Raw genomic sequence first — 25,906 nt, forward strand, 5'->3', positions numbered from 1 at the left:
ATAGAAAAGTAGGAGAAGGAAGAATAAAAAAAAAAAAGGCAAAGGAAAATCAGAAATGTGGGAAGAGCAGAGCTGGAAAGCAGGTGAGAAGAGGGAAATAGAAATGTAAGAGAGACTGAGATGTAATATTAGAAAASTGAAGGAGTTTTCTACCCTTCCTGTAATGTCAGATGACTTTTCAGAAATATATTAAGTAATGGGACAACTATTCTTGATTCACTCTTTTCCCCATCACAAGGGAAGAGAATGTGCAGTTTCAATTTTGGTAGCATTTTTTTTTTTAATGTTCATGTCTATTAGGAGAATTTTGAAGACGTATGGGTAGCAGCAGAAATAAAAAGCTCATCACCCTGAGTAATGGTTCAGGACTGTTCTTGGTTCTTATAGAAGTTTGTTTGACTTTTATCTCAGCACCACCTCCTAGCAAGCTCCCCTGTGTGCACAGTGCAATAAAAACCAGACTGGGGCAGAGAAGCTTCTCTACCACTGCCTTCATTCTGCAATTTCAAGCAGTCTTCTGATTATATGGACTCCACCTCAATTAGCATTGTGGAGACAGGGCTGACACTTTAAATTTTGATTTATAGCCCATACAGAACAGTAAAGAATGTTAGTATAATCTTGTGTTGATGAGAAAATGCCTTGAAACTGTTCATATACTGCCAGTAATTTTCTGAAGACTTTGTGATTAGTATATTGCCTTGATTCAACCCAGAGGGAAATGGCTGAGATGCAAATAATTGAAGCTGTTATGGAGAGTCTTTCAGTAGACTGGAGACAATGGAGGTTTTTTTCCTGAACACTGTTGTGGAAAATGTTGACACCGTCATCCTCAAACTGCTGGAGAAAATGCTGTACCTGAAGAAATTGTCAGGATGCTTCCTACTGCATATCAGCATATATTTTTGATTGAGTTTTAACTCAGTCTTCCCTATCCCTCAGTAGATCTCATCTCATGTTGGAGCTATTTTGATGGGGGCAGGATAGTAACACAAATAGAAGAAAAGGATAAATGTGTCATCTGCACATTTCTGACATATATATTTATGCCTCTCTCAAGCTGACATCATTATCTTATGTTCAAAAGAACCAGAGGCTTCTGAGAAGCCTCTGGCAGAATGAGATCTCCAGAGGCAGCAGCACTTGACCCATGAAATCAATGATAGGGGTTTCTATATTACACCACGGTGGAATTTCTAATGCGTTGGCAAAGCTASATGGGCTTATATATGACTAGCTACTTGTATCCTGACCTTGCTCTGGAACCAGAGGTTTGGAGCTTGGTTGCAGTTTGTGCTGCCAGGATGTTGTCGACGTTGTTTGCACTTGTGAACATGGACAACACCTGGGAGAGCGTTTCACCAAATGAGGCACTTGACCACTTAGGCATAAGTGACGATGGCTGCTTAGAACACTTTGAGCAGTCAAGAAGAGCATAAGTAGTATTCCTGTATCTTGGATATGTGTTATTTAGAATATTTGGCACTTTGTGAACATACTGAGCATTCGAAAGAAGAATAGAGGCAGCGTCTCTTTGCTGACACTGGACGCATCCTCACAAGAGGAGCTTTGTGAATGCGCGTACCTACCTGTTCTCTCTTGAAGTACCTTGCTGCTGCTGCTTTGCAGTGTTTGGTGCTTCACTGGCGACCTGTAGGCACTTAACTCCACGATGAAGCATTGTCTCCCATAGATAGCTCCAGGGGATTTGGATTCATAGCTTTAGAGGTTCATCTGTGAAACAAAAAGGCTTAGGCTTCTCAAAGTAGATGTCTTCCTCACTGATCCATTCTTTGTTTCCTACTCTTGCTGTTGATGTTCCTGCTTCTCCCTCTGACATATGTTAGGAGAAAATCATGTGTTTATATAAATATGTGTGTGTGTACCTATAGATTCACACAACCTGTATATTTATATGAAAGCTTTTGGAATTTATTGTAGGAGTCCTCAGGSCTGGACTGAGTTTCATGACTGGTTGAGTGATAGGAAATTCATCTTCCTAAGGTGATAATTTCCCTAAAACTTTGTCTGTTTGTGGACATTTAATCAGAAAATTAGGCTTAAAGTTTAAGTGAACAGGCAGGTTAATCTAAATATGAGTTCTAAAATCTAGGAAGGTGCATTTGGTGAGTTTTGCAGCTTCTGCCTTATCAAAAACCCATCAGTAATAAAATGTGATTTCATTTATGAACTTGTTATTGTACCCTGAAGTGGGCATATYATGTATATTAACTTATTCCTCGAATGCTGAATTCAAATTAATTTGTCTTAATTGAGACACCTTTTTTGGATTTGATATTTGAAGAGAGGATTAATTCACTGCCATCTGTTATCTTATCTCGCATTGGATAATGATAGCCCAGCAGTTTGGGGAAATGAAAAGAGCAGGCGCAGGGGTCACCGTCATTATCTGGATCATTTTATGCGATGCAAATGAAGTCAGGTACTCACAGCTAATACTGTGTCTAGTTCATTTAGCGGTGGCTCCCACCTGTATCAGTTTTAGTTTTGCTCAGAAGGTTTGTGTTGCTTTCTGCATGGTTGTCTCTTAGGTACCACTCACATGCAAGGAGTAGATGACGTAGCTGGTACCTGGTTTCTTTTCTTTCTTTTTTTGGTTCCCTAGGCAGTTCTTGCCAATTTGGATTTGGGTAGGGAAACGGATATATTGCACCAGGGATATTGGGGAGGGCAGAAAGGTTGCCCAGTTTGCCAAATATTGCTATAGGCTGCAGCARTGTAACCTTGTTGGAGCTGTAACTGCCATAAACTTGTTAGGAAAGATGATTTATTCTAGAAGCAGCGGTGGGAATGCTAGAAGCCTGGCAAAATAGACACCACAAAAAAAGTGATGTGAAATACATGGAATTCAGAATGATGCAGTTACTATGTAAATTTTGATTATGATTCTGCAAACACTTCAGTTACATTTTCTTGTTTATATTATATGTTTATATTCCATGCTTTGGAAGGCCTTACTCACTTGCTGTAATACTTGCTATCAGATTAATTTTCTTTATGAAAAAAAAGTAAGATTTGGATTTTTGCTTCATCATACCTGTCTTTCACCACTTCRGCAATGTAAAGGAACCCCCGAATCCATGCAAAGCACTCATAGCATGTGATAAACTTCACTAGAAATGAAATTTAGACTGTGACAACTTTTTGCCACAGACAAAAACTTTCTAAACTTTTTGCTGTTACTATTTTGCACATAAAGAGGAGTTTTTACTGAAAGAGAAAATCACTTTTCGGGCATTAATTAAAATATTTATCCTTTCCAAGATAAAAAGCTCTGCTTAGTGAAGATGGGAACTGAAAAATACAGTGACTTAGTGCTCTATAGTGAGTCTCCAGCAGCACTTGGCCTTGTGTAGAGGAATCCTGCTTTCCAGTTTCATCTGGCTAATATCTTCCTTTTCACACTAACTGTAGCTACAGCAGTTTCTCTGGCATTATCCCAGACTTGCACCTATTTTTCAAGGACCAACTCTAGTTGTGGACGTGTTCACATTTTAGTGGGTTTCACAGCAAACGGTCCATGCAAGTACTTTAATGTTCTCTTTCCTTGACTAAATAGTTTAAGGCTACACCAAATTTATTATTATTATTATTATTTTGCTAATACAGTATATTGCATATTTGGTAGTAAGCAGTTTCACATCTGCGGCTGAATGATAGAAGCTAAAGCTGATATGGATTTTCTATTTTCCATCATTCCGTATCATTTGTAAACTCTTTAGTTCTGTAAAAGATCTGCTTTAAATAAATAAATGTATCCTGACTAATCCTCTTTGAATAAGTGGAAAGCATTTAATCCCATGATTCTGTAAATCCAGGGTAGCTGTCAAATTGTGTGTTCATTTTTCTGTATTATCTAAATCGGTTTGTATCAGATCTTTCATTGACAACAACAGTTTGTTATTTGGATTAAACACCTCTCATGCTCTATAACCTTTCATTTAAGAGTCATTTGCATCCCCTTTTTTTGGCTGCTACTTCAATCATCTGTATTTTAACAGTTCTTTAGGAATACTTGCTGCTAAATATTCACTCTGCATTTTTTTTTTCAAATTGCTAACACTTCTTCAAAATCTGGAATTCAAACTATTTTTGTTTGTGTCACCAAGTAGCTGAATTCATTTATCAGTTTTCAATTTAACAAAATAAAAATAGATGACTCATGAACTTCATTTCAAAATTTTTAAAAGTGGTTCATTAATTGAACAGCAGCTGGGGGGAAAAACTAATCAGCTCATTTCAACTGGAATAGCTCATTATCATTTTGTCTGATGAAATCTTTGGAGTCTGGTTTAGTGGGAAATGGGTCCTTCRTACAGTTGCCCCCTTAGATGCCTGGAGAAAAGGTCAATTGCCCCCCCTATACAGTAATTAAAACTCATATTGGAAGATGTACTTACATTTTTTTATTGCTGGAAATAGAAGTCCACTTTTGACATGAAAAAAACATTTAGGTTTTTTTTTCCAATTTTTCAAAATAGTTTTTCATTAATCAGACTGAGGAATTCTGATTTCTAAAGCCAGAACCAATATGAGATGTCTTGTACAAGAATCTCAAACACGTTCCACTCTAAAAGATCTTACCACAATGAAGAGAAATTTCTCTAGTTAACTCCAGCTAATATAGCAAAATATTTTTCTAAACTTTTTTCCAAAATCAATATTTGGTTTCTTCAAAAAGAAAATCTTTTAGATTAAAAAACTTTTTTTTCTTGTGAACACTTTTTTTTTCCTTTAAATCAGTGAACACTTTTTTTTCCCCTTTAAATCAATAAGGATTCAGTAGATCACATCTTCTAGTTTTCTTTCTATAGAATGAGGGCAAAAGTTTACTTCTGTAGGACAAGTTGCTATCCTAATATTTTTTAAGAGCTGAAACATTTGACAGTACTTGGTTCACATTTGAAATACATCTAAAACTCTGAGATGTGGTAGTAGCTTGATGAAATCAAAATCTTTGGTGAAGGTTGCTGGGTTTCCATCTCTTTTCTTGGTACTCCAAAGGAAAATCAGGGCTTTGTGGTCTTCTCTGGGAAGTCTCATGCAGGAAGAGTGAGACAGTTGGTTCTCTGCAAATAGCAAATACTTGCTGAGACCCCAAACTAAGCACATATCCTGCATGTATTATTCACCTGTAGGAAGAGGGTACTTAAGAGGGTACTCTTAAGTAGTAAATATGGAATAAAGAGTAGTTATGAAGCACAGAGTTTGCAAACTACTTAGGCCTGCCCCTTTATGCCTACATTTATTGCTTCCCAAATGTGTATTACACTGTCTTCTCCTGCTGAGCCATATTTACTGTATTTTTCAGGCACTTTTACTGATATATTAATTATGATTGATCTGGTATGTTTTTTTTTAAAGCATGTATTCTTGTCCCACATATCGGTATCCTTGAGCTTTATGTACTCAGAGAAAGCGAAAGCTGTTTTTTTTATGTGGGAAGATGAACTAGAACTCAGGGATATCGCATAGTAAATCATTAAATTTATAATAAATTGCTCGCAAAAATAAATTGCTCTTTATCCTATGAATTTAATTTGTTGCCATTAATATACAATTTCATTGTTGCACAGATTTGCAGTGAAGTACCTTTCTCCCTTCTCCTGTAAATTATGTAATTTGATTTTGCCCTTGTATCAGCAGCTCCAGAGTTAGGCCTGTTTTACTTTAATTTWATTTTATTTTAATTGTGCTCTTTGAAAGACAGCTTTGCACTTTGAGTGTTTTCTAATACTGTATTTTATACAAAAGTTGGTGATATGACAATCTTGGAAAGAATAGAAAATCTGTAAACAGATTTTCAGTGTTTGTCTTAGTGTAATACCTGAGGGAGTTTAGCTTGAACTTACTTCTTTCCTTMTAATTATTTTAATCATGGATAATTTCTGGCTGGGAGAACCATATTAGAATTGGTTTTATTACTTCAATGCAAGTGAGTTTTACGGACATGACTATCGAACAGCTTAAAAATTATATTTCAAATCCCTTAAGTGAGACCTTATCCCATGTTGCTGTTGATGCAAGTAAAAGCCCTTGGTGTTGATCTCCTTTGCTTGCAAGCCTGTGACTCGCCTAGTTCATTTTTATTGCAGCTTCACTGAAAATTAAAGGCTGCATTCCAATACTTTGCTTTTTCCTATGCACTGCACTACTAAAATAAAACTTTTTTTTCCAGAATTGGGAAATGTATTCCTGTATTTCAAACTGGAATAATGCATTTTATGTTATTGTCATGGAAGCCAAAGAAGACATAGGTAATGTTTACATGATAAACTGAAGTAGCTTAAAATACTCTGCTTATTTCTTCAGTATACATGGATTTTGTAAAGGTAACTGTAAATTTTTCTGAAGAGTATTTATTTTTCATCAGTTTAATGCAATTTAAAAAAAAATGCATGCTGAATTCTCAATGTATGTGCCTAAAATGTCTGTTTATAAAGAGTGCAACCTCTTCTATATCAAATGAATTTTGAAATTACTTTAATCTTGGACATCTCTCTAGATCACATAATGGGAGTATTCATTCACATTCTACTACGGTGACAGACCATCACCCGGACAGATGCTGAGGAGAAGCATCCCAAAACACTGTCGATGTTTAAACGTGTGTGTTTTATCTATAGTCTTTGGTAACCAACTTGGTACCATAAACCAATCTCACAATCTTAATTTTGCACTGAATCAACACCTTTGTTAATATGTACAATTTATAATAGACAGGCAGGGGTTATTCAGGAAATCAGCTCCTGGTGGCTTCACCAAATGCTCAATTGAATCAATGTCTCTGTCATCCTTGTCATTTTGCCTGCCCATACTAAATTAGAAATCATGCTTTTTGAYTGAGAATTTTAACATCCAAGCCTTAGACTTTTTATAAATGAAATTCTGCCAAAGAGGAGGAGGWATGGAAACTTCTTTTTTAAATAAAATTTCAATGGGCAGAATTATGATGATGAATGCTCTATATTCTCTTCAAGAATCTGAAAAAGACTCCAAGTAAAGGTTGCTGTTTAAAATCATTCTTCAGTTAGGGGARTGGGGGAAAGAAAAGCCCTCAGGTTCCAGGAAGAAAGCATCAATAGTTATTTCAATGTTAACCAGGTACAATATTCATGAAAGAATTCATGAAAATTCTCATACTATTAGGTGGATTTGGAAGTTTAATTTTGTTGTGTATTTATAGATTTTTTTCTTCCTTTTTTTTTCTTCAAATGCCCCTTCTCCACTGTCTTATTTTAAATGGCATTAAAAGTATCCAGACTCATATATTTAGCTACATAAAATTAATACATAAATTTAATAATCTAAATAAATACATTTTGTTTTAAATGCTGTAAATTACAGGTTGATAGTGCCCTTTAATGAATTGGAGTCCTTTGAGGATGGCGCTTGTCATTAACACACATCATCAACCAATGCATTTTAATAATACATAGAGTTGGAAGAGCGAGGAAGTGTAAACTACTGAAGCTTGCAAAACCAATCCCCTAAAGCTTTCATGTTTTATTTGAGCATATGTTTTGGAAGTGCTGGTGTTGACACTGGTGGCACTAATCTCCTCTTTATCTTGTTTTGATTAAAAGGATATTTGAATATTATTTTTGGCAAACTTTTATCTAGCCTCRAAGGGGTTCCCTTTTAGCAGCTACAGAGAAATGGTCATAATAAACACTTTGTATGATACACTTACATGATACATGATAGCTGCTGTTGGTGTACTCTGGCAATGCAAAATACTCCTGAAAAAATCAAATCAGCTTGTGTTGTGTCTGTGAAGCATGTAAAATATAAATTTATCTTGTATCCTTTTTTTTTCTTTCTTTCTTTCTTTCTCTTTTTTTTCCCCTCTCAAACCAAACCAAGCTGTGTGAATTGTTTCAGTAGTGTAAAAGAAGGTGTGTATTGCATTATTCAAGAATATTGAGTTAAAGGAAAAACTGTATGGTTAGGAGACAAAAGATTACAGGAATTTTAGGAGAGATTGCTATTTTTTATAAAAGCAGGCATCCTCTTCTCTTTACATGATTTTTACCATCTGTCAGATCTCTGGGTAGCATTCTATTAAACCTTTTGCACTTCAAGAAATATCTCTGGTATGAAATTTCATTTTCAAAACACACAACACAGTTTTTTATCTCTTTTTTTATGCAATATGCATCTCCATGGAATGTGTTTATAAATAATATTGACTGTTTTAGAGTTTGCTTTCCTCAGACCCCATGCTGCTTATTTTGATTCTTATATATTGATTAAAGTACCTAATTTTAGGCTTTAAATTGCATCTGTACTTCCAGGTGAGAGCAATGGGATTCACGGTTGCTCAGTAAAATCAGATCACTTTTTAATGCACCTAATTTCAGACAAGCTGTTTTAATTATCTGGAGCAGAAACCTTTCTCTGCCTAAAGCCTGCAGCATGGATTTTTTAATACCTTGTCATATTGTTTTTAGGAAACTATGGAATCATGTGGCATGATATAGTGGAACCTTCTTGCAATTAGCTTTGCTTTCCATCCTCTGAATGCTGTGCTTGTGTAATTTTCAACTAATCTATGCTTCAGCAGAAATGCTTTCTAATTCTGATTTCTTCTTCTAAAGTTGCAAGTGACTTCACCCTACTTAGTGGTCTTCTGTTTTTTCACAGATGATACCTTCCTTATGTTCATTAATGTCGTAGGTCTCGCAGAGGACTGCAGTTTTCACTCCATCCTGTATCTGGTCTACCTTTTCATTTTTACAAGGCACATCTGGAGATTTGAGGCTTARGGAATCCTGAGTATCCTGCTGTTCCTTTTCCGGCTCCAAGAGTATATGCAGCAGATTTTGTTCCTCCTGTTCCTCCTTCATGTCTTGAGACACCCACATTTGTGTACTATTTAAAGGCTCCTGAGTCTTCTCTTGTTCTTCTAGGCACAATTCACCCTGAGAGATGGACTTTTGCAGATCTTTTTCCTCTTCATGTTCCTCCCGAGACATTATGATGAGGTCATCGTACTCATCTTGTTCCATTTCTTCATCAGATGATGATATAAAAAACATTTTACCCACGTAATCTTGTCTTTCCTGCTTGTGTTCTTTATAGTCTATTAGGCTGTTTCTGTTTGAGTGATCTTTTGTTTCCTCCATCTCATTCTCACAAGTTCTTACTAGGGATGATGTATTGCAGTCTTCTGCTCCCACTGCCTGGGACTCCTCCACATTTGGTACCTTTCCAAAATCCTTCTTCTGGAGAAATTCAGAGCTCATAGCATCTTGTCCGTCTAGTTTTTGGCTTTTCTGAAAAGCTACTTCTTCAGACAAATTGCTGAGGTACTCAGGTTGCATGAGTTGCTGGGTCTCCCTATGTGGAACGTAATGGTAGTTCTGCTTCTCTTTGCAGAATGTTTCCTTCAACTCAAAATCCCCTTGGYTCTGTCCTTGCTGCTCTGTTTCATTGATTACTTCCACGGGCAAAAGGTTGAGTTCTTGTTCCATACATTGCACTGTCATGTTTGGCAAGCTTTCGTAGTTAAAATCCTCCTCAACAGGCAAGTCCTGAGATTCAGARCTCATGTGGTATTGTTCTTGGTTTTGCGTTTCAGAAATTAAACTTAGGGAGAAAGTGCTCAGGTTTTCTGCTGCTATGCCTTGATCTACTTTCTCCTTTGGTGCATCAGAGAAGTCCCATTCTTCATTAGACAGTGCATCCTGAGACTTTGAACTCATGTAGTCTTGTTCTTCTTTTTCTTCACAGGTTACTCCCAAAGACAAAACAAAGTATTCAAGTCCTTCAGACTGCTGCTGTCCCATTCTCGATACCTCATGGTTTTCTCTGTAAGGTGCATTGTCTGGCTCAAAGCTGTCATCTTTCTGTCTTTTCTGGTGCTTTTTGTCATATATTGCACTCAAGAATAAAGTGTTCGGGCCTTCTGGTCCCAAATACTGTTGTCCTTCTACAGAGGGAATGCAGGTAGATTCTGAGATCACATGATCTTGGCCTTTTTCCTTTTCCTTTTTGTAGATTTGTTCCCCGAATAAAGTGTTAGGATGTTCAGGGGTCTCGGGCAGTTGTTCTTCTTTCTTAGTTATGCCTTCATCCTCTTTATAGACTGCTGTCCTTGAATGGATGTTTATGAGATCCTGTGCCAGCAGCGGCTCTTGTTCAAAAGTTACAGCTAAAGACAAAGCTTTCACATGATGTTGGCCCACACGTTGTTTACTGTTTGGTATACTTGTGTAATCCTCTTTTTTCTTGATCAACACTTTGTCAGATTTTGAATTTGTGTTATTTTGTCCTTTTTGTTGCTCTTTTTCATGTGGTATTGTGAGGGAAAGAGTGCTGTGGTATTTGGGTCTCATGAATTGCTCCTCCTTGTTTGGTACATGGTGGTAGTTCTCCTCTTTGTGGTTTACACCTTTCAATTCAGTGCTTCTGTGGTTCTGCACATCCTGCTCTTCGTCTTCCAAGCTGTCCTTCAGCCACAGATTTTCGAAGTGTACTTGCCTCTCCTCTTCGTATTTCTTACGCTCCATGTGCGGAGGCACTAAATTCCAGTGTTCTTGCATCTGTGTCTCTTCACTGTTGTGCACAACAGTTACGTTGTCTTGAACCTCCGTATTGCCATGCTTGCCACACAGAGGTGTGGAGGCATCTCCGCAGCCAGGTTCGCCCAAGGGTATAGTGTGCCAGCTGTCTTCATTATGCTGAAATGTTTGGTTAACCTTCTCATCCCCCTGGGATCCAGTGGCAAAGTAGTGGTTTTCATTTTTCTTACTTCTCTTCTTTCTTCCTGGTCTTCTGCAGAGTTGTTATATAGGAATTAGGAATTTTGGGTGAGCAGCAGTTGTAAGTATTTTTCAACCCCCTTTTCAAACTCATGTCTCTACAGCATAGGAATTATTGACTTTGAATAAAATATAGAACTAACATCCTCTCACTGTCTAAATAGTCTCTGACTTCATCTGTGGAGTAAAGATTACACTGGCCTTTAAACACTTTAATTTCCCACATGTGCCCCAATGTGGGCTATAGTATTAAAGAGCAATGGCGCTTACCTCCCCYGAAAGCAACAAAAACAGGCTGTTACATTTTCAAACAAGCTCCTACGGTCCCGAAGACTTCCCCTCTCTTCTGCCTTGGGATCTGTGGCTGCCAGATTCTCATTACTGCACACAATCTCCTCGTTCATAGTCAACACACAATGGAAGAAATGGGACTTTCAGAAAAGTAACCAGCTTCTAGCATGGTCTAAATCTTGCAGCTCAGAGAAGGAGCAGAGTGAAGGTCTTTGATAGCTGGCTTGATGGCAAAGGTGACACGGTGCCCATCTGCCCGGAACTGCCCTTTGTGATGCCAGAGCCCTGGGAGGTGAAGGGCGTCACACCTACAACACTTCCAAGTCCAGTGAGTTGGCTGCTGTGGCACAGTGATCCAACCAGCTTCAGAGAGAGGGCCTTTGGCATCCTCCTGAAAGCGCTGTGGACTATTTGGTGGTAATTTTGGCTTTTTTATTTTGTTTGAATTAATAGCTTGTAGATAACAAGTTGCTTCAGTGAGTTTGATACTTGTCATCCTTTACATATGCAGCAAGCATGTGGTAGCACCTACTTTTTTTAACCAGGATGTTATTAACTTTCAACCTGTAAGCTTCCAACCAATTTCTGTCTTCTCCTCAAGAACACACGTGTGATTTACAGAAAGCATTTGGATTGTCTGCAGCCCAGGTGTAAGGTTTTCTCAGTAATATTTTTATCCGAAAATGGCTGTAACTACTTGTATGTATTCCTAGATCTTGAGATTTATTAATAAGAGGATTATTTTGAAGATAAATTTGATATGATTTTAGAGTTAACGAGCATTGGATAAAATAGGGATATAGTAGGTGATTATTCTGCTGTTTGCAGATATTGGTGCTGTTTCTTTGCAGAGATTTTCTCATCCCCAAACCACGTTCTATGTCATTTTGTGTCATATATTTTCATATTCTGGTGCCCTTGATACAGAACCTCACCAAAAATATTTTAATGGCTTTTTTTCCTTGAGAGAGCTAAGTTGTATTTGTAACTTCTAGACTGCACAGCATAAAAGAGAGTTTGAGCAGCATATTAATTTTTAGATTAGTATGATTAAAAGCTAGTTCATATTACAATAACAGAGGTATGATTACTTCCTGAACTTTCTAGGCTTTCTAGCAGATCACATTGTAAAACTTGCTATTGAATTGTATTATTTATAATATAGCAGTAGATTTGATGCCTATAATATGTTCAAAGATTACATTGATGGGTGTTAGCAAGGGAGTTTGCTAGGTTGATAGAACCTTTCATGGTAAAGTTTATGTTGCAATCCTTWGCATTTTAGTTTTACATCCATTATGAAAACCTCTGTTGGCTTGAGTTATCCATCTGACCTGAAATACCTTGCAAATGTACTTCTAGGAGTAGGAGTTAACTCCATTACCCCATAAGTAACTCCATTGTAGGAGTTACCTAYCTGCTCCACGTAGGTGAAGTTAGAATATTTGCTGTTCTTGCAGCATTTCAACTCACAAGCAATTGCTACTTTTAAAAGAATCCAATGCTTGAATTGTCTAAGATAACCTAACCAATACTTTTATGTTATAAAGAGATTTTTTTTTTTCCAGATTCTACACTTAAACATTATGTATCTGGAATATATGTATGCGTTAGGTACTTTATAGGGCATGTGAATGTTTTTGATCAATCATGGCATCCAATGAAGCATCCTAAAAGAAAAGAGAGATGATGGATGGTTTTCTGGCTCCTATTCAAAACTCCTGTTATGTTGTGGAGTACTTGCTATGAATGCTTGGCAACAAAAAGGCAGACATYCTGTATTACACAAATACTTAAAAGCCTGCACCCCGAGACAAGAATGAAACAAGAGGTGATTTTTATATACATAGTTCCTGCTGTCTCCTTCACCTCTACTGGGAAGTAGCTATGACATAATAGGATTTGAAGGTTACTCTTCAAATTTCCTCTCACCTTCAAGTGAGTAACCCATGTCATGGGTCACAGAAAGCTGTCATCTTGACATCCAGAGATGCCAACGTGGCTTGAAATACATCTTTTGTTAGGAAGAATTGGAGATTAGACTTGCAAAAGTGAAAAATAGATTCTGTTTCTCCTTGTTTAAATTTTCAGACTAGCCATCAGGTTAAGAAAAGAATACAGTGCATAATACTGTCTTAGGAAACTTTTGAAGAATTGGAAATCTGGAGCTTTGAAAGCCTCCAGTTACAAGTTTTCTGTGAAAATCAGTTGCGTCTTCCATTTCTTATGTCATTAAACTGATTTCTTGCTAAGTACAATGATATGTAATTTTAAATTTGCACTATTATAAAATTGTTAATATTTCTCTCATGCTTTAGTAAATATTGTAAGGGAGGTTCTGTTAATGATTGTCAAACTTTTTTCAGTATCTGAAAAGATAATTGATCTAGGAAGTATTCCTGTTAGAAATATTTGAGAACAACTTTATATAATAGAGGCAGGTGGCATCTCATATAAAAAAGTTAATCCAAAAGGATCTATTTTAATATGGTTGTAGCTGATGTTAGTTACAGTTCTTCCAAGTGCAAATTTGTATTACAATTGTGGTTAAKAGTTTAAAATGCAATTTTAAATCTGCTGGAGATGACTCATTATATTTCCCTTTTTGTTCCCTGTTGCCCCTCTTCAAATCATATTTATATACGTTATTAGCAGCCATCCTCCTTTCGTCTAGTTAGCACAGCAGTACACTAACTCTGTAATTTAGTGATTTAATACCAGCTATTTCCAACTGGATATTGGCCCATGGACATAGAATTATTTGAAAAAATAACAACAATAAAGCAGATTAACAATATGAATTTTACATCAACTATTTAGTTACTAGTACTATAATGGCTATCCTGAGACAAGTGTGATGAATTACCTTCTACGTTTTCATATAGCTTTTCCCTCCCACCTCCACATTAAAGGTTTCTTTGCTCTCAGTAATCTTTTCAATAACAGGTAATTGCATCCCATGGTCAGTCTTCTTTCAGATGAGCTTTAATCTTTCGTTGGAGGATAACATTTTCAGACTAAATCTCTCCATTTTTTGTTTTGATCTGTTTTGGATACTAGTGCAGTGTAGGAGGATCCAGAAGTGATCTTGCTAGTGCAGCTCATAGATTCAGAGAGAAAATTAAGTAACCAAAAAGAAAGTTTGAGAGGCATTTGCTGTATTATATTGAATCTGGTGGTCAGGTCTGACATGACCTGTCTGAATCAAGAGGAACGTACCCTTCACTATGGACCCGCATCGTTAGGAAGGATTTGTCCAGGGCAGGATGGCAAAAATTACATTTTTCCTGTCCAGAGGAGATGAATGAGGAACTTGAAGACTTAGATGGTCTTCTCGGTTATAGCTGATACGACTGAGAAGCTTTACGTTTAAAAGCTAGAGGCACTGGTGGAGAGCTGAAGTGCCAGAAGCTCATAGTGGCTACCAGCCTGCAGTAAATAATGCAGCTTTTAAGAGACCCAGTTTAAACTAGAAAGAATCTAGTAGTGGTTATGTCCTATACCGTAATGTAAACAGACCCTAAAGCACTGCACAATCTTTTGGCTGTTTGTTTTTTTTKKTKKTTTTTTTTGTTTGTTTTTCAGTATTTAATTAAATAATAAGAAATAATGAGTCCATTTTCATTTTAAAGTGCTTTCCAAGATGGAATAGAAAAAATATTTCCCTGTCTTTCTCAGCAATATATTTAATGCTCCTAAAACTGCCTGTAATTGTACGGATTCAAAGTTTTCAATATCTGTCCATACAGGAGCTAAAAGTCTGAATGAGAGCAAGAGCTTTTTTGTTTTAGATAAATTGAACCTCTTTTCCATCTTGAAATCACTGAGCCAGCTGTCCAGCAATGGAGAAAACCAGCTGTGCAAATGGAGATAATTTATTTTTAATATAGCTTCAAATTTTGAAGAAGCACAAGGACGGATTCATTTTACTGAGTTGTGCCAAAGGGTTTTCCTCCTCATTTTGTGGGAGTGTTTCCCCAGCTCCGAGGAATAAATTGCCCGTTCTTGCAGTAGGTTAGCCAGGCTGAAGTCTGGAATTCATGAAGCCGCTTCAGCAGCAAACGGCCAAGGAATTGCAGCAAAATCTCAAGGTCACTGGGAATATTCTTTGGGGTATTCTTATGTGGCTTATCTGTGCTCACATGCCTAATTTTTTTTTCAGAGCAAAGAATAGCCACTTGCAGAGAATGGAAGCCTTCGCCCGGCCCTGTGCCATCCCTTATTCAAGTTCTTTTATACTCCTCTTTTTAAAGAAGCTGTCAAGTTCTTTTCTGTAGCTGACAGGAAAGGCCAAATCTGCAGTACAGGAAGGGAGGCGAGAAAGAAACTTTTTTGTGTTGATGTTTTACTAAGTGAGCTAAGGAGAATTTTAGAATCATGTAATTTACTCTGGCGGCATTTACTGTACATAGCTATAGTGATGGTAATTTCGCTCATTGTGGAAGTGAAAAGATAACCATCAATCAGTTGTCAATTGGTCAATTGCAGAAGTGATGAAAAGGAGCTGGTAGGAACAATCACTGCTGGGGCTACCTAGGCTACTTGGGGGCTTCGGCAAAACACGGGAACTGGATCCCGGGCCAGCAGGACGCGGCGGGCGCGCGAGGCCGGAGTGCGTGGGGACGAGCGGGGCGCGCGGTTGCACCCCGGCTCCGGCTGGAAGGGCCTAATGCAGCACGTAGAGCAGAGCAGGTGCGTGGAGGACCCTTGAGCCTAGCGTGCTGATGAGCGCCGGCGCGGAGGGCGGCACGAGCACGTGGGCCATTAGACGGAGACGTGGAAAATGGAAGAGCTCGTTGCCAAATGCCAGCAAAGAGCGGGCTGGTTTCAAGTGTTATGTGCCCAGCAGCTTACAGCAGTGAGAACTTCATTGGCGAAATCAAACGTTGCAGAATTGGAGATAAATGACTGTGCTTAAGTGGCAGGATGCTGTAAGAAATAGTACAACCCCAGGTGTTGCACTGTTAGTAAACGCATCATTTGAAAGCTGCTTTTAGAGCAAGCCTCATGACACAGGATGGTATCAGCACTCCCTGGGCTTAAGAGTTAAATTTAAGTAGCATGAAAAGCGTGTCTTTCTTTTCATTATACATGCATATTATAGGGGAGGGGGAGGAATAAGCTTAGGACAGGAGCAGGCAGAAAGATTTAATTCGCGTATTTATGAAAAGACTTCAAACATTTTTGATGTGGGGTGGTTTGCGCTGCGGCGTTTTGTTTGGGGTTTTCTTCCCCCCTTCTGTGGTAGGTAATAAAAAGGATTACAGGCCCTCCAGAAGGATGAGATATCATCAGTTTGTAATCCAGCCCGTGGTTTCCTAGATACCGTATTGTCTATTCTGTTCCGCTATGTGAAAAATGTTGAATATCAACAATGGGTTTCAGTGCGGTATTGTTGAGTTTTGTATGAACTAATCTAGCTTCACTAAAAAAAAAAAAAAAAAAAAACTACGGCTTTGGACAAAAGTCTATAGCCAGTGCATTCGTAACTCCCCATGCACAAGAGCTGACTGGGGCTCTGGGAAGACATTTTCCTCATTTGATTTCTTTTCCTTTTATTTATTTTCTTTTTTTCTTTTTTCTTTTTTTCCCTCCTCATAACCTTCTTGTCCCGTTCTCAGGTGTTTGTCACCTTTTAGAATGCCACCTGTGCGGGTCCGGTGCTTGAGAAAGCCCCAGGAGCGGGGCAGCTGGCATAGGCCCCATAGGAGGCAGCGGGGTTGGCAAGGTAAGCGCGTTCGCCGAGGCGCTCGCTCCGCCGCACGCACGCGGGGCCGACTTCCCTGGCACAAACTCGTGGAGCAGCTCGGAGCTAGCAGGGGGCACAGGGAGCTGCCGGGGCGAGAGAGGGGATGGCTCCGATACAGCTCTGCGCTTTGCCTCTTGCACAAGCGCCTGGCGGGAGCCGAAAGCGGAGGGGCTGTTACCTGCGCAGGGAGGTGCTTGGAGAGCAGGGGTCCTGTGCACCTACCCCCGGCAGGGCGCACGGGGAAAGGCTCTGACCTGCGGGCATGGGCTTTGCAGGACATATAGAGTGCCACCATCCATGTTTTCAACTGCTTTGCTATAAGCACTGTCTTCTTGTCTTTTTTTTTTCTTTTTTTATTTTCTTGTCCTCCTTTTCCACTTTAGGCTTAGAACTGGTTTAATGGCATGTGGCAATTCTGCTGGGGGTGCTGTTTGCTTGAAATAGAGGGGGCGGAGAGCAATAAGATTCCTGGTCAGAAAGATTGTCATTAGTCCAATTTGTGGAAGAATTTGATAATTTTTTTTTCTCTGCAGTTWTTTTTTTTTTTTGCGAAGTTTAGCAGAACTTTTCAGTAGGAAAGAAAGGACCTTAAAACACCTAGACTGCAAATCTGTGCTAGCTGCAGTGAACTTGATTAATCTATTTATAAACTTAAAATTATATTGTGAATGTGTAACCTCAATGTATGCATTTTATATTAAGTAGTTTTTTACGTTTTAGTTGTAAATTATATTCTGTTTTCAGTATATAAGGTTATGAATTATTGTAACTGCATGGAGAAGTAACTCTCCAAGTGAAGTAACAAATACTTTTCTGATTACTCTAAGTGTGAGGATTGCTTATAAATAGGATTTTGCAATTGCTTTATTTGTCCTAATAGAAATATGACTGATATTTCAATTAGAGACTACTTCTTAATATCCTCCAAACATTTGTTTGTCTTTATGAAGGATTTTTGCAGAGGACATAGCAGCTTTTTCAAGATCTTCTTTTCACCCTGCTACAGTATGAGGGCCTTTTTTTTTTTTTTTTTTTCCCCCATCCCCCTTTTAACCCAGGAATTAGAAGAAAGTACAGATGATGCTTGCTTAACCCTGCATTTAGTGCCAAGCAGTGATGTGCTCCCTATGAAACCATTTCTGACCCTCTGCTTGCAGTGGTGAGCCTGAATTTTTCCCCTTCCTTGCCCATCATTGTCGGTCAATTATGGGATGGAACTGAACCAGAAAATCTGGTACAGTCTGGCAATTAGTACAAAGGGGTTCCAGTCTAGTGTGAAGGCAGAGATGCAAGAGCCCCAGCAGCTAGAGAAATAGTTTTGATTGGCCATGGACATTGCCTTTTAGTGCTGCTTGGTTACTTCCTAAAGATACTGGCTCTTCTACCCTACAGGTCTTCTCCTTAAAGTACTGCATTACGGGCCTACTTTTTATAAGTCTTTTGGGAAGTGTGTGTTGGGGGGGGCAGCGTCTTTTTTTAGCTTGAGCTTCTCCCATTTGCAGACTGTCATTTTAACCCATCAAACAGACACATTTTGACTTGTACAACAAAGAAGCAAGTTATCAACATTCACAGAAACTGACATTTTTAATTCAGGCTTCATTATGTCTTCGATTTATGACAGTGAGCTACAAAGACATTTAAAGTTTTTTTTTCTTTTTTTTTCATTTTAAATTCAGCACTGGGATGTTTATCTTTCTTTTAATGCTTGTATTTCCCTTTCTATCTTTATTCTTTAGTAATATATAATTAGCATTATCAAAACCATCAGCTATTATCCACTATGACTTTTGACCTTTGCTTTTACCTACATAGCATTTTCCAAAATAAATTACAACAGGAATTCTGTTTGTTACATCATTGTAGTGAAGGGTGATTAGTTAAGCTTGTATATTTATAGTAGACATAATCTCATTCAATATTGCAAAGATTTAATGAATAATTAAATATATGTTATGTGTTAAAGATCTGGTATTATAAGATAAGAATTAAAGGAGAAGTAAAAATCATAATTCAAAAATAGCATAAGTAGTTCAAGGGAACTTTTTGTATGTAACCAGTATTTTGCAAGAGTTATCACTGAGTCTGTATCTCATATACCCTGTAAGCGTGAGAACAAAAATCTAGTACAAGTTTGCTTGAAGTTTAGACATGCTGCACTTGCTAGCTGTGCCATAACAAAATTTTAGATCATTATATCCAGAAAAGCTAGTAACTTTGCTAAATATATGAAGACAGTCAAATGTTCTTCCAACTTAAAATGCAGTATAATTAGATAGCAGTACAAGCAGTTGCCAAATTAATAGGAACATTGGGCATTCAACCATAACTATATTGTTTTGTTTGTGAGTTTTTGTTTTTATACGAGTCAGCACTTTCTATTTTATGCTTGGATAGCTGTGTTTTTGGGATGTTGTCTTTTGTAGTTGTAAAAAAGTAAACGTGTGATCTAATCTTCATTTGCATATGTGAAATATTACAAATATGTATACATATTGTCATTTTTTTTCTTTCTCTGTTCAGCAGTGATGTAGGCATCTTTGAAGGATCCTTTAGACACATGATGGCAGAATATGCCATTCAGTAGTTAGATGTGCTCTTCGCTATATGAATGGCAAGAAGTATAGTAGCAGGGACTGTAAATGTGATGACAAGATTAGCACATTGCCCACTTCAATCAGGTACCTCTTGTTTTTGTATTTATCATTCCTCTTTCTCAGTTGACTGATGGCTGTCATTCAGTAGCTTTCTTTGGCTGGGAAAAGAAAGAACTTCTTTTAGAGACGTCTGAGCGCTGTTGAATTCTGGAGTAGGTCATTTGCACAGAAAGTCTGTGCAGAGCAGCAATCAGTAGCTCCTCTTGCAGATCTTCTGATAGGGTACATGGGAAATGATGCCATAGTGTTGCTTATTACACCTGGCATACGGTAGATCAAAATCCACTGTGGTTACCTGGAAAGGCAGTGCCAAAACAGGCACTCGGACTCTTTTGACAAGAATGATATAAAAGAATTATCCATATATTAATAACTGCCAAGTTCCTTGTTTATCAGAGCAAGAAACCAACTGCAGAAGCGCAGAAGAGAACAAAATGGCAATATGATAAACGTCTTGGGCTGAAGAATTGGTTCTAAGGCACAAGAGCATGTGAAATTTTTCATCATTAGTGATTTAAGAACTAGAAATAGCATTGAATGATACACACTCCAAATACATTTTTTTTTCCACCATTTTTAATWCTGGAACTATTTTGTTTATTTTCAGTAACCAAGCAAATTTGACATTGACAAATGGAATGTCCCATCTCAATTTGTTACTCTTCAATCTTGTTGTTATTGCCTTCAGGTTAAGTACTTACACAAACATGGTTGGGCTGTGAGCTTTGATAGTGAGTCAAAGTGAGTCAGAGGATTTAATTGTAAATTTTCTGGAGATAAATATCTGTTTCTAGTTTTCATCACTTTTCTACTGCAGAATAATTTTGTTTCTATAGAAGTGTTGTCTTCATTCCCTCTAAAAGTGTTTTTCAAACACCACTATGCATATTCACTTAAAAATAGCTAACAATTCTATAGTTGCTGTTCCAAAGTCCTTTTTTTTCATATGAGAAAATTGAGCCACGGAAAGGTTAAGTGGCAGTTTTACATCTTCGTGTGGGTTTGGAATGACATTCCAGTCTCCTACCTCGACATATTCCAACAATTTTTTTTTCGGTTGTAGCTTTTAAGATGGGTCATAACTGCCTTTTCAGTTTCAAGCTCTTTTCAGATTGCCCTGTAGCTACTACTAACCTCATTTTAGACTAAAGTGACCAGTGATTCGTCCAACAACCATCAATATCAATGTTCTGCCATATCGATGGGAAGATTATCGTGGTCTTATTTATAGTAACAGTATAGTGCTTGAGGGTCTGCTGACCTGCTGAAGAGGTTTRGCTCAGCTTTGGATTTCATTGCCATCCTAGATAGTGAGGCAATGTGTTGGCAGAGCTCCATGGAAGGTACCTTCATGCTGTGCACAAAGCACGTAGCAACAGGGAACCTTCCTCTCTTCTTGGGTTCTCATTTTCTGTGGTGCTGTTTTCTGCTTTCTGAGCTTATGGGATCTTTGTTGAAAGAAGAAAAAAAAAAAAAAAGCGAGGGGGAGAGAAAAAAAAAAAAGAAAAACCAATAAACTCACCATTTATCTTGAAGAAGGGGTGTTCCTGGTTATGATGTGAGTTGACATGTGTTGGTCTTTCTCTGTTTGATTTAAGAGCAGATATAAGTCCTGATACACTAAAGTCTTTCAGTGAAAGTGTGGGGAGGACATAATGACTTTATCCCTACTATACAGGTAAATGTGTCTGGCAGTTAACTGTTGAGTCTCATGATTTGGGAAATCAGTTTGGCTAAATGTACTAGGAAAAGAGCACAGAGACTTTCTAACATCACAGAGAATGAAAGGTCAATGGTATCATCTGAGCCACGTTCTGCCATTTCTCCTGCCCCTTGAAACATTCCCTTAGCACCAGAGAGCCTCCTCAGCCCTTCTACAGATGACTGTTCCTCAGGGTGGGAAAAGCAGCTGAAAAGCACAACCTGTAAGAGTACTATAGACATAGAATAGGGGTTTAGACTCCCAATTCCCACTGACTTTCAGTTCAATTATCGCTTAGCTGAAATTCAATAGAAATGAAGTACCCAATTCCTTTATGCCTTTGAGAATCTCCTGTCACAGATGAGGGAGAATTGACTGCAACTAGTGAGCATTAGCTGTTAGGGGAATGTGATAAGTATTAAGAAATAAGATATTGGATCAGTGTATTTTACAAGATTTTATTCAACGCTGACGCAATTGGTATTTCATATAAAATGACTGGTTTCATGTAAAGAAAAAGGGAAAATGACTAGTAAAGACATGGTGATAGCAGCTTCTCAGGGAACCGAAACCAAAAGCGCCAGCAGAAACTATCCTCTTTTGGAGGATGGCAGGAAGCATATRGAGAGACAAACATCTTTTGTTAACTTAGGAACTTTAACTGAAGACTCAAAAGGAGTTATATTATTAATCATATATGTAAAAGAATTATCAGGAGCATATAGAGATATAATTCAAGCAGTCAAGACAAACCGAGATGTAACCATCACGGTGCAGGAGATCACACTGTGTGAGCATTCAAAGTAATAGAGACCAAGGTATAGAATCATTAAGGTTGGAAGGGACCTTTGCAGATCATGTAGTCCAACCCCCTCCCGCATGCGTAAGGTCACCTAAAACCCATGGCACAGAATTGCATCCAAGTGGATTTTGAATATCTCTAGAAAAGGAGATTCCACAACCTCTCTTGGCAGCCTGTTCCACTGCATGCTAGTCAAGAGAAACTGATGATACTATTGGCAAATTACACTAAAAATGATGAGTTTCCTTTTATCTGCTATATGTAAACTTTTTGCTACATAAAAAAGCCAAGTGTGGGAAATGGCTAGCACAAATCTCAGTGCTGAGAATATGAATAACTTGTAATTGTTTAGAATTGTTTATATGATGTGGCACAGGCTGTCAACTGATCTGCAAGTCACAGATTAATAAACACTAAAATACAAGACCATCCAAAGTCTCCTGAAGACTTTTTTTTCTTTTTTCCTCCRTGATTCATTGGCATGGCTACAAGGACAGGAGGTCCAGAGCTCACTGCTCACCTCCCTTAGTTTTGTTCTACAGAGGGATAAAGTAGTTCTTAAATTTTAATTTTGTCCTCTGCATCTGCCTTACCTGCGTAGTCCTGCTTCATATGGCTTATTTTTTACTATGCTTGAATCTTTTCAATTCAATTCTGTGGATTTTACATGATTCTTTAGATTGTTTATATTTAATTATTTGGCTTACTCAGTATAATATTCCTTGCTGTCATCTAATCGCTGCGTGTAAGAAATTTTCTCATGCCAGCTCTTGAATTAATGAAATGGATTGGTATAGATTCATGTTATGTTGGTACCAACCAGAAATATAAGTAGCCCTTGGCTTCTTTGAGATTCTGTGTATCTGAAGACATAAATATTTTGGTGAGAACTGTGAAGGGGGTTCGTTCTTGATCCATGTAGGTATTCTGGGGAGAACCCCAAAGGCAGRCAGCGATACTTCAGCAAAACAGCCCTGCTATACTAGCACTTTTTGGGCATTTTTTTAAGAAAAGTAAAAATGTGTTGGCAGTGATTAATTTTTTATTTACTAAAATGCAGTTTTCAAATAGCCATTTCTATAATATTTTGGCTAAAAATGTTTGTTACATTTAAGAAGTTATTTATTTTTTCCCCTAAAAGCACTTTTAGAATTAAAAATTGTTCACTTCCAAAGTATGTGAAAATTTTCCTTTTGTTCTTTGGAAGAACACTGAATTCTCAACCACTTCTGCCAGGAAAAGTGTTAGCTGCCGTGTGTTAAAGCCCTAATTAGATTAAGCTGGATCCACACTTTGCATGTTCTCCCAAGCTAATTCCCATGATCACTGGGCTTTGAAACAGGTATTAGGGCCTTTTGTAAAAGATACGTCATTTTAGTATTGCTATTCATCTGACAAGAAGAGTAGGTTCAAATGTACGCGTCTTTCAAAATGGTATTTGTCACTGACCTCAGACACTGGGCTGAGAAAAAAAATTAGTTTCTAGGTTTTGCACTGTTTGTGCTAGTTCGTGCATTGCGAGGAAAAGTGTAGAGTTCTAACTTGCATCCTTGTAATAGAGATGATTTTGAAAACCTTATCATCTAATGCACTGCACCCATTCAAGCCAAAGATGGTTGTTTTTAAAAGGCATTAAGATTCMAGACTGGCTATTGTCTCTTTGGCAAGTGGTTGCCAAGATAAAATTACAGAGGCATCACTGTTCGGAAAGAAATCTTGGAATCTCAGTTTGAAAGAGGATGTTATGTCTAGAGATGTTGAAACTTCCTTTTTTTTTTTTTTGTCATGAAGAATGTGGAAATAAAATGACTAGTGTGAGGTGGCTTACTTCTTCAAGAAAGTAAAGATGATGACATCTATCAACAACAGCTTATGAGTCTCAGTGACTAGTCTTTAAAATATCGAGAGCAATTCAGATTGAAGTGACACAAATGGAAATAATCAAAACTCTGCAAATCAGGTCAAGAGAGATGATCTTCCCCTCTGTTCAGCTCTGCTGAGTCTACAACTGGAATATTGTGTGCAGTTCTGGGCTCCCTATTGCAAGAGGGACTTGGAACTTTTCGAGAAGACACAGCATAGAGCAACCAAGAAGATTAAGGTACCGGAACATCCATCTTATGAGGAAAGGCTAAGAAAGCTGGGCCTGTTTAGTCTAGAGAAGACTGGGAGAGGATGTTATCTATGTGTACAAATACCTGAAGCCAGGATGTAAGGAGAATGGGGCCAAACTCTTCTCGATGGTGGCAGGCGATAGGACAAGGGGTAATGGGAACAAATTGAAACAGGAAGTTCCATCTCCATGTCAGGAAGAACTTCTTTCCTGTGGGTGTGGCAGAGCCCTGAAACAGGGAACAGAGAGGTTGTGGAGTCACCTTCTCTGGAGATCTTCAAAACCCACCTGGATTCCACCCTGTGCCACCTGCTGTAGGTGTCCCAGCTGGAGCAGGGGAATAGGACTARATGATCTCTGGAGGTCCCTTCCAACCTCAACCATTGTGTGGTTCTGTGCACTAGTGAAATGATGGGTTCTCAAATAGCTTACCACTGAGTAATGAGATCTTGGGATTGTGAAAAACAATTCCATAAAGTAATATGTTTAGTGGTCAGTAGCTTTCAAGATGAAAATGAACATTAAGAATAAACAGGAAAATAATAGAAAATAAGCACACTTCAGCCAAGTTTGAATCCATGGTACACCCATATCTTGGATACTGCCTGTCTCCTACCTTGTCAGAAGAGGTATAATACTATCAGAAAAAGCAACAGCTGGGGAAGAAAGAACATCTTTAGCAAACATATATTTTAGACCCAAGATGTTTTCAAAACTTAGTTTATATGGGCTTAAGGGATGCCTGGATAAATTCCCAGAAGAGTTAATAACTAGACATGACTCCTATCTGACTCCTGATCCACAGATCAGAGGAAGCTAGAAAAGTACTTGGCAGATGTATTATTACATACTTATTTTGTTCTTTTCTAAGCATTTTCTTCTGGCTACTGATGGAGTCCTTGGCTACATGAACATTTGGTTTGACCCAGTGCAGCCAGTTTATCTTTTTATGACGTGTCCTGAGCTCGCACTTCTTCTTTGTATCCAAATGAAGAACAGATCAAAAGCTGTAGAAACAAATTGGACCGATAGTTTGAATGCTGGAATCCTCCCTGTCTTCCTGTCTTCCTTTTGCTCATATCTTATCTTGCTCTTCAGCTGAACTAAGAAAGCTTCTGTCTTCTACAGTGGTACCTAGTTGGCAATCAGAGGGAAATACTGACAATCAGAAGCATGTTTTTAAAGCTCCCAAGTTTCAGATTAATATGATTTCTAAAAACCTGAGGAAATCCATGAAAAATTTATCAGTGTATAATAACTGAACAGTCTCTCCAGGAGACTTTAATTTCTGCTTCTAATCTTTTCATCTCAATCTGCTGGGTCAGCTTTGCGCTTCTCCTTATGTGCACAATGGGGAACAATGTTTAGCTGATGACAGAAGTGCAGGATGGGGATTAAGCACCCCCCAAGCTCTCTGTATTTTAGTAATGGTATTGAAAGTTCCCCGGTCCCTGATTTTCTTCCCTGCTACTCTTCCAATAAATTAACTCCCAAATTTGAAAATCAAGACATAACTTCACTGTGCAGGGAAAGTACACCCTGCAAGTTTTCCTAAATACCCCTTTAGAAAAAGGCTTAAGTTTGATTATCTTAATTGATTATCTTAAACCCCCTGAGTGTCAGAATTGTGTGTTAGGCTCAGCATGTCGCCTGATGAGATGCTGGATTTGGCAGCAGTATGGGTCTCTGCTCCCACCCATCTGCTTTTTCTCTGCCTCCAGCTCTAGGTTTGCAGCTCTAACCTCTGACGCAGTTTCAAAATTAAATTACGCTAATCTGAATATTCACAGTTGCTAAAAGAGCCA

General features: G+C 38.1%; 1 long non-coding RNA gene across 2 annotated transcripts in view; it reads left to right on the forward strand.

The window, feature by feature from the left end:
- Positions 1-25,906, forward strand: part of LOC112952516 — a 104,199-nt gene that overhangs the window by 4,075 nt on the left and 74,218 nt on the right. The window contains exon 1 of one of the 2 annotated variants that reach the window (XR_003250409.1): positions 16,767-16,806. The exons of the other annotated variant lie outside the window; for it this stretch is intronic. This is a non-coding gene — a long non-coding RNA (uncharacterized LOC112952516). Of the gene's footprint in view, positions 1-16,766; positions 16,807-25,906 lie in introns of those variants that run through there. 2 annotated transcript variants of the gene reach the window in all.

Source organism: Nothoprocta perdicaria, unplaced genomic scaffold (genome assembly GCF_003342845.1).
Source record: "Nothoprocta perdicaria isolate Ctin4 unplaced genomic scaffold, notPer1 scaffold_4, whole genome shotgun sequence".
NCBI classification, from domain to species: Eukaryota; Metazoa; Chordata; class Aves; order Tinamiformes; family Tinamidae; genus Nothoprocta; species Nothoprocta perdicaria.